Source organism: Camellia sinensis, chromosome 9 (assembly GCF_055761805.1).
Source record: "Camellia sinensis isolate YWXY chromosome 9, ASM5576180v1, whole genome shotgun sequence".
Taxonomy (NCBI): Eukaryota; Viridiplantae; Streptophyta; class Magnoliopsida; order Ericales; family Theaceae; genus Camellia; species Camellia sinensis.
In genome coordinates, this window is record NC_138969.1 from 31202772 (window position 1) to 31213300 (window position 10529).

At 31.0% G+C, this 10529-nt stretch overlaps 1 pseudogene across 1 annotated transcript; it reads right to left on the reverse strand.

The window, feature by feature from the left end:
* Positions 1–2010: 2010 nt before the first annotated feature.
* LOC114309908 (berberine bridge enzyme-like 21 pseudogene) lies at positions 2011–4951 on the reverse strand (annotated as a pseudogene). Its single transcript, XR_014341051.1, has one exon. The product of XR_014341051.1 is annotated as a berberine bridge enzyme-like 21 pseudogene (transcript).
* Between the last annotated feature and the right edge of the window lie 5578 nt (positions 4952–10529).

A 10529-nucleotide genomic window follows, 5' to 3' on the forward strand; every position in this document is an offset into this window, starting at 1 on the left:
TTCGTCTAGGCTATTTGAAATGGACAAATCCAATTCATTTTTCATTTATTACACTTGACGTCCCACTGGGCGTGCCAAAAATTGTTGGCTTATTTTTTCTATGAAGGAAAATATCATAAATACGAGCGTGCCAGCAAGGATTGAAAAATCCTTACAGATTAAATTCAAGCCAATTATCAAGTGATTACTTTGATGGTTCTTTTGCCTCAACAAAGAGGATTTCAAAATTTCCAAGTGTAGAGAAAAGAAAAATTAAAAGAAAAATGAGGGAGACGAAGAAAGACGATTGAGTGAACAATCAAAGTAATAATTACTTACCTCTACTCATATGCTTCGAAAATGAAGTGCATAAAATGCTTCGAAATGGAAATGCTGAAAATAAATGCTTCAAAATATAAATCTATGTTAAACTACTCCTAAGATAAGAAAAATGACAAGAAATATTAAAATCAATTGTCTTTGATTATGAATTCTGGATCTTTTACAATGTAACCATGAATGGCTATTTATAGACAAATATTTGTAGGAAAAAACTTCCAACAATAACTACCCAATAACCACCTAAAACTACCCACTCTTCCATCTTCATTCCCATAATGCCACATAACCCTCCATGCCTTCATAACTTCTCATAACCTCCAAATGAGTAGGAGGATGCCACATGTCTTATAATTATATAAATAATAAATAAAAATAAAAATTACAGATTTATGGTACTAATAATTACATAAATAGGTTTGTCTTAAAAATAAATTTTCTTCTCAAGTATTGAAAAATATTTTAACTCTTGATGTTTTAAATTGCATGACAAATATCTTTTTTTGTTAGTCAATTGTAACGTGAACTAATTGATTTTGATAATGTTAGAAATTTTATTTATTAAAATATTTATTTAACACTCAATACTTTTTTCTCTATAAAAAAAATGGAATTGAATTTTGTGATGAGGTAGTGGCGGAGGAGAAGGCAATGAGGTAGTAGTAGAGGGGTGGGGCAAAGATAAATGAAGCGCTTAAAATTGTAAAAACATTACAAAACATCTTCAATGCATTAATATAAATTTTAATGGAAAATAATAAATATTAATAATATAATCTAACATTATTTTGTTGGTACATCTAGGACTTTTAGGTACATGTTCTAGGGAGAGAGTCAACAAGTTCTATATTAGTAATCTCACTATAATAAGTATTTAAAACAGTCCGGTTAAGAATGCTATTATTAGTATTCTATGAATTATTTTAGATCCCTTAATTTTTAGGTTTTTTTATTATAATAATAATTTTACATAAAATTATTAAAAAAGATATCATTAATTTTGAGACACCCCATCTTATAATTAAACTCTCACACCCACTAAATCATGAATTAGGATTTATAAGCGCAACCACCTCCATTGCCACACATCCATCTTTCCCAAATCTCACCTTCAAAACTTACCTATTCTCAAAATCTTGAAAACCTTTTAGCGGCAATATTCCGACGGTAACGTTAGCAACCATTTGATTACCTATACTTTTCCGGCAATGAAAATAAGTGAAAGCTTTTTCAACAACCACAACTCTATGAGACAAGACGAGTACAACAATAAAAGTTAAGAAAAAGTTTATAACTTTGATAGTATTTTTAGCTCAGAAGAGATTAGCCTTGTAAAAGTAAGTTTTTTTAAAAAATGGCAAAAGTAATAAAATATGTTCGTCATTTTTTTAGAACTAAACTCCTGAACATATGACTGAAATTTGGGAACACATGGGCGAACATTCTTTATTTGTTTAGGAATCGGTAATCGAACATTTATTATTTGTTCAGAAATAGGTTACCGGACATTAATCACCAAAGAAAGGATGAGGCGGCGCAAAGAGAAAGAGAGAGAGAGAAAGAGAGCATATCAACTGTGACAATGGTTAAACTGAATAAAAAAATGAGACAGCAGATACAGTAATCACACTTGGCTCTTCTTCTTCTTCTTCTTCATGGGTTTTGTTAAGGGTTTTGGAAGATAGGTTTTTTTTTTTTTGGTGTGGGGGTGTGCATTCAATTGAATGGGTAGAATGTTTTTATAAGGATAATTTTAGTATTATTTGGGGAGACAAAAGAAATTTTAAGAATTTCAAAATTTATAAGTGATGGTCCAAAGGAATGGAGGGTTTAAAACAATAGATGGAGTGCTAATAGCACCACCTATTGTAATCATACTTTTTTTAAAGTCTCTGAGATTATTTATATATTTGAGATAGGTTACTCACTTATTCAAATCAGATCAGAGGGTACTATTGAGCCTCCATAGGTCCACTACGGAGCCTATATTGATAATTCAAACTATTGAATATGTAGAACTTGTTTAGTACGTCATCTCTGTAAAAAATCAAGTTAATTGAATATCAATAGTTACTTGATCAGATCACATTTGTGTCAACCGTAAATTTGACTTTTAAAATAAATTGGTGACACAAATGTGTTCTGATAAAGTGTTTATCGATATCCGATTAATGTTATTTTTTGTAGAGATAAAATACTTGATGAGCCTTACATATTCAATGGTTCGAATTATCAATGCGGATTCCGTGGTAAGCCTACAAAGACCCAACAATATCGTTCAATTGAGAAATTCAACTGGAGACAACCTCTGCCTAATTTATTTTTCCTTTTAATCTCATACAGAGTTGCTTCCCCATAATGGGTTATAGAGCATTTTACTATATGAAAAATGGTTGATCCATATAATTTATTTCCTCCAAATCCTCCTAAATAACGTGACAGCAAAATTTAAAAATTTCACTCACATTTTAATATTTTCTCAAATCTCTCGTTATATACATTATGTATTACCACCTTATTTGAGAAATTGTAGAGCGAAAAAATTGTATGAATGTAACACGTCTGGATACCTACAAAATTATCAAGTAGATTGAGAAGACCTCGTGACTGTGTACACATCTAATGTAATATTGTCATTTTCCCCCCATTTTCTTGTCTTTAGAGCTATATGATTATGATTGTTAGGCCCTCAGCTATTCTTAGATACATCACCTGCAATTGTCGAAAGACAAGATAATTACTCGAGATATCTAGTCTTCAAAAATTGCAATTAGAGTTTGTTTTTTAATTTTTTAAACTAAAAATTACAAGTTACAATAATTAAATTTTCCTAACTTATTTAAATTATTTATATATTATAAGTTATAAACAGAAATTACACTAAATACACACAATTAAAAAAAAAATTATAAAAGTGATAAGTTGCACCAAACAACACATGCGCAAACCTATTCCACCCCAAACTAAAACTATGACACACCAAGCTATCTCCATCTCTAGTTTCCTCTGATGATCCTCCCCATGGATGGAAATGTAGGGATGCTCTGTTCATTTCTGAAGAAATTCTCTGGATCAACCATGGTCTTCACCTTCACCAACCTATCAAAATTACTCTTGAAATACTTCAACCCATAGACCTTACCTTCATCATAACTACCCTCACCATTGTGTGTGATTCCAATATCAAGGTCTCTATAGCATAGAAATGCTTCTCTAGGTGACTTTGACACAAATGGAGTCATGAAACTATATAGCTCTCTAATCTGACCCATATAGTTGTTGTATGCATCAACTCCTTCATCTTTCCAATTCACAGAATACTGGAGTTTGAATATGTTCCCGGCCCGGTGAGGGAACGGTGTTGCCGCCACCGGAATTTCGCTCATTCTCCCACCATAGTGGTTGAAGACTAGTTCTGTTTCCCCCAATTCAATCAATTTTTTCCAAATCAATTCTAACCCATGTTTGGGAATTGGGGTTTGGATATAATCTGATTTTCTTTTTTGAAAACTATCCAAGTGGGTGATTCTATTGAGCAAGACAAGTGTTGAGGTATTGTTGTTGAAATTTGCCCAGTAGAGCACTGATTGAATCCAACTCATTTCTATGCAGTCTTGTTTTTTTAAACCCAATTCAGGAAACTCTTTGTTCATCACATCCATGAGGTTTTGTGAATCACCAAGAAACAATGAAACGAATGATGCTTTGATTGTCTTTGCATTGTTTTGTTTTGTAGTACTAGGTGATAAACGAAGTCTTATGAATAGATTTCTATGAATCTTTTCTGCTACCAATTGCCAACGATTAACAATCCCTATCGCATTCTGTTCCAATGTCCTCTCCACCCGGAAAACCGTCACGGTTTCCGGCACCGGAACTAGCCTAATTTTGTACGACAGCACCACCGCGAAGCTGGCTGCGCCGCCACCTCTCACCGCCCAAAACAAGTCCTCCCCCATGGTTTTCCGGTCCAAAACGCGCCCGTTAACATCGACAATTCGGGCATCGATCACGTTATCGGCCGATAACCCGTACTTTCGCAACATGTTGCCGTAGCCGCCGCAGGCGAAGTGGCCTCCGGCGGCGACGGTGGGGCAAACTCCGGCGGGAAAACCACGGGTTTTGCTCAATGATGCTATTTTGAAGTACAGCTCGCCCAACGTGGCGCCTGCATCAACCCAAGCAGTGTTTGTAATAATATTGATAGAGATGGAGCGGAGGTTGAACATGTCGAGGATTATGAAAGGGGTGGTGGAGACGTATGAGAGGCCGTCGAAGTCATGGCCGCCGCTACGGATTTTGAGCTGGATTTTGGTGGTTTTGGAGCAGAGGACGGCGGCCTGGACGTGGGTATCGAGGAGGGCGGTGATGATGAGGAGGGGTTTTGGGGTGGTGGAGGTGTTGAAGCGGCGGTTGCGGATGTAGGATTGGAGGATGGTTGGGAATGAGGGGTTGTTTGGTGTGTAGAGTATGGCTGTGATTTGGTTTTGTGGAATTGAGTGGTTTGATAGGCATTGAACAAAGGTGGCCTGGAGTGAGTTTGAGGATGCCAATGAAAGTGAAGAAACAAGAAGGAGAAGAAGTATTGGTGAGGTTTTTTCCATTTCTTGCTTGCTTGTTTTATTTTGGTTTGTGAGAGAAATTGGTGGGTGTTATTGTGAGTTATATGCAAACCATGACAACTCGGGAACCAAATATTTTTTGTTTAAAAGGTCATTATCAGTTGCCCAAATTATTTTTCTTACTTTTTACATATTTTTTAGTTAAAAATAATAATAATAACCCAATTTTCAAATAAATTTTTAGTCTATGAATTTTGACTAGCCAATAGACTGGGTTTGGATTGGTCCATCTTGTATTTCTAAAGTCCAAACTCTATGGGCGTGTTTGATTCGTGGGATTGGAGGGGGAGACTATCCACTATTTGGATTACAATTTAAATAGTGTTCCTTATCCGTCGTTTGATTTTTTTTTAGTCTGGCGGACTCCATGTCCTGCCGGACTCCATATCCCCCATATGGGGGACTATCCTGTCCTGGGGGAGGGGGTGGGATTGTTTTGGGGGGACTAATCACTGTTTGGATTAGATGCGAAACTGACAATTTTGACCCTCTACTATTTAATTATGTATTATATTTAATAAAATTTAATAAAATTTAAATGTCTCAATTTAAAAATAAAATAATTTTATTTAACTTTTTATTAATGTTTTATTTATTTAATTTTTTAAAATAATTTTTTATAGATATTTTATTGATGTTTTATTTTAAAATTTTGTTTATGTTTTATTTAATTTTATTATTTAAATTTAATAGATGTTTTATTTAAACAATTAGATGTTTAATTTCAACAATAAATAATTTCATTTATTTAAATTATGTTTTATTTAAACATTTAAATATTTGTACATCAACATGTTTATTAAATTATTTCAACATCTGTACATCAACATGTATATTTATTTAACATCTATTAAATTATGTTTTAATACGTCAACATTTGATTACATCTACATTTGTTAATTGTTAATTATATCAACATTTGTTAATTGTTTAAACATAATCTGTACATCAACATTTATTTAATTGTTAATTGTTAATTGTTTAAACACAATCTGTACATCAAAATAATTTCAATGTTAATTGTTTAAATAAAAATTTAAACATTTAACCATTAGTATGTTTAATTTCAACAATAAATTTTTATTTGTTTAAATAAAATAGTCTATACCAGTCAATTTTTTATCAATATTAGTATGTTTAAATATCTTTAAACAAAATTTAACAATTAGTATATTTAATGTTTACTAAAAATAATTAAAATATTAAAGATATGTTTACTATTGCTATTACTTAGTAAACAATTGAAAAAGGGTAAAATAGTCTTTTGTTCATTTATCCTATCCAGTCCGTCCAACCAAACGTTGGATTCACTGAAAATAGTCATATCCAGACAACTAATCCCATGAAAAAACAAACACAGGATACGTATCCAATCCGACCAAATAGTCCGGGGGATTCACAGTCCCAGGACTCAAGTCCGATGGATTCTAATCCCCCATTTTTCAGTCCGTCCAATCGACCTCTGGTCATAGTTGGCTCATGTGAGCTCGTATAGCCCAAATTTAGAAGGATTGGGCTACGGGATTGGACTATTAGTCCACGGTTTATTGTTTGGTTTAATTTTTTTTTTTTTTTTGGTTTCAGATTAATAGTAGCTTCGAACTATTAGTCTCTCATATGAGGGATTATTGTATCTTGAAAGGGGGGGTGAGATTATTTTCATGGGATTGGTATCCCATGAGACTAATGTGTGAAATGTTCATTTTATTTTCATGCTATTACTTAATAAATAATTGAAAAATGCTACAATAGTCTTTTGAACATTTATAAATTATTTTTTTAGTGTTATTAATTTAAAATTATATATTAAATAAAAAATATAAATTATAAATTAAATTTAATTAAAAATAATAAATTAAAAATTATGGCCTTATAAATTAAATTTTTTTAGTGTTGTTAAAAAATTAAATTTATATATTAAATAAAATTATTTTTTTAGTGTTGTTAATTTAACATTATATATTAAATAAAAATTATAAATTTAATTTAATTGAAAATAATAAATTAAAAATTATGGCCTTATAAATTAAAACTTTTTAATGTTGTTAAATTATAAATTATAAATTATAGATTACAAATTTAAAATTATATATTAAATAAAAATTATAAATTTAATTTAATTGAAAATAATAAATTAAAAATTATAGCCTTATAAATTAAAAAATTTTAGTGTTGTTAAATTATAAATTATAGATTACAAATTTAAAATTATATATTAAATAAAAATTATAAATTACAAGGTAAAATAGTCTTTCGAACATTTATCCTTATTTAATCCGTCCAACCAAACATTGGATTCACTAAAAATAGTCCAATCTAGACATCTAATCCTATGACTAAACAAATGTAAGATACAAATTCAGTTCAACCAAATAGTCCGGGGACAATATATCCTAAGACTAATAATTTGATGGATTATAATCATTCTTATCCAATCTATCCAAACAAACATGCTCTATGGGTTTTTGGACCTCTGGTCATAGTTGGCCCATATGAGCTCATATAGCCCAAATTTAGGCTTTAATTAAATTATAAATTATAAATTTAGGCTTGGTTTGGCATAACCTAAAAAAGCCAAAAAGTCAAAAAGTCATTATCCTATTTAAGTCACATTATCTTATTTAAGTCACATCACATCTCTATCACATCACTTCAAACCCAACCCATACTCAACCCATATTTCATAAAAAGTTAAAAAGTGCAGTTATTTATGATATCCCAAACAACTTATTTAGAAAAAATTATAATACCAAATTTTAAAGTGTATCATAACAATTAGAATCACATATTGAATCATAAAAATAAAAAAATAAAAAACTTTATTCTATTGAAATACAAAATTACATTAATTATAATTATATTATTAAATTGTAGGGAAAATTATATTGAACCCCTCAAATTATCGACTATTTACACTTTACCCCATAATACTTTAAACCCAAATATTACTCGCCTCAAATTATTTGAATTTGAATATTAAGTCATCTATTAAATATTTGAATGAAAAATTGTCAAGTGCTGTGTACATAGGAGTATAAAAATAGCCCGCGGGTTGTAGGTAGTTTGAAGCTCGCCCGTAGCCTGGGATGGGCTCGACTTGGTTAGGCTGGGCCCAAGCTCAGCCCGGGGCCCTGGACTTAGGGCGTCATTTTGAAGCTCAGCCTAGCCCAGTCCGTGGCCTGGCCCATCGATCCACTCAAAGCCCAGCCCGACCCGAGTCTTGGCCCGCTTGGCCTACCCGAGGCCCAGTGTCATTTTTAGTGAAAAAGAATAAAATTTTGGTGAAAAAATTACAAAAAAATGTTCAAGCTTACCTAACCCCAGCCTAAGCCCGAGTCGGGTCTAGACCCGCCGGCCCGATCTATCGGCCTTCCCAAGGCCCAAATAATCCCTGGGCCTGGGCCTAATTTTATGGCACGTGGACCGGCCCTTCTCAGCTAGAATTTTGACAAGAGAACACGCGGCCTGACATGGGCCAGCCCGAGCCGGGTGGACCGGCCTGGACCAAATTTACACCCCTATGTGCATATAATGATTATATTAAATTTTAGAGCTAATTACACTAACCGTCCTTATAGTTTGGAACTTGTGTCATTTTGATCCCTGACTTTTTAATTATGACACATTTGATTATGAATTTTGATATTTCAAATAAGGACAATTGAATATACCATTGCTCAATTTCAAGGGCAAAGTCATCAATTTGATAAAATATAAACTAATTTGACAAAAATAAATGTTAAATTTTTTTTTTTAATTTTTAAAAATAATATATACCCACCAAAGATAAAATTATGTAAAATTGATAAATCTTTTAGATTTTTTTTTTTTTTTTTACCAAATTAATTTTTATTATGTGTTTGGATGATGATCATGTAATGGATGGTTGTTAGACTTTTAATGTGTAATCGATATATTTAATATATGATATGTTTTTAGTTTTAAATTTTTTTGATTTAATGGATTGGTTTAATAATGATATCAAAGCTGTGGCCATATTTGACATTTAGAAAAATAGAAACTAATCTAATGAAAATAAAAATAACCATCCATTACATGATTATCATCCAAACACCTAATAAAAACTAATTTGATAAAAAAAATAATAAATGTCTAGAAAATTTATCAATTTTATATAATTTTATCTTCAATGAGTAGAAATAATTTTTTTAAATTTAAAAATATTTTTTTGACATTTATTTTTGTTAAATTAGTTTATCAAATTGACGACTTTGTCTTTAAAATTGAGTAATGGTATCTTCAATTGTCTTTCTTTGGAACAAGATTCAAAATTTAGGCTAAAATGTGTCACAATTGAAAAATCAGGGACCAAAGCGACACAAAATCCAAACTATAGGAACCGTTAATGTAATTCGCTTTAAATTTTATAACCAAATTACCCTATTTTATCTTTTATAAAAATTTAATATAATCATCATGTGCACAACACTTAACAATTTTTCATCAAAATATCTAACAGATAATTAACAGAATGATTTAGGAAAAATTATTTATAAGTCCTATTAGGAGAATTTATTTAATGTGAAATCCTGTGTAATTTCTTATAGATTTTCAAGTCCTATTTAGATAGAAATGTGTTTTACAAGGTCCTATGAGTTGTGAATAAATGGTATTAATATACTATTATACCCTATAATGGCAAAACCATATATAGGAAATTAAATGTTATCATAGATCATATCTATATGAATGTGAATTTGAATTTCAAAATACATGAACAAGCAACATTTTCGCATTCAATTTAAAAAATCAAAAACCTAGTAAGTTTGCGAAACGTAACGTGACACGTATGTAAACACTGAATACAACAACGTCACAACATAAATTCAAAGAAAAAATACAACCGAATGTATAGATGTACCATTTTACAATGCAAATGTATTTTTTTGCGTTTGAATGTCGCATCTAATATGGTCGCGTTACGTTACGTTTATGTAGGTGTCACATTACGTTTTGCAAATTTAATGGGCTTTTAATTTTTTTAATTGAATGTGAAAATGTTACTGGTTTATGAAAAATTGTACATCCATATATTGACACATTTTCATTAGCCTCCAATGACGTTATATTTAGGTTGTAATGTTAACCCACATCTGTAATGTTGTCATGTTTTGTGTGTGTTACTTTTGGTTGTATTTGTTTTTGAATTTATGTTGTGACGTTGTTGTATTAAGTGTTTATGTACGTGTCACATTACGTTTCGCAAACTTAATAAGTTTTTAATTTTTTCAATTCAATGTGAAAATGTTGTTGATTTATAAAAAATGTTACATCCATACATTGGCACACTTTCGTTAGCCTCCAATGACGTTACATTTAGGTTGTAATATTAACCCACATCTGTAATGTTGTCATGTTTTATGCGTATTACATTCGGTTGTATTTTTTCTTTGAACTTGTGTTGTGACGTATTCAGTGTTTACGTACGTATCACGTTACCTTTCGCAAATTTACTAGGTTTTTGATTTTTTAAATTGAATGTGAAAATGTTGCTTGTTCGTATATTTTGAAATTTAAATTCACATTCATATAAATATGATCTATGGTAACATTCAATTTTCTATATAT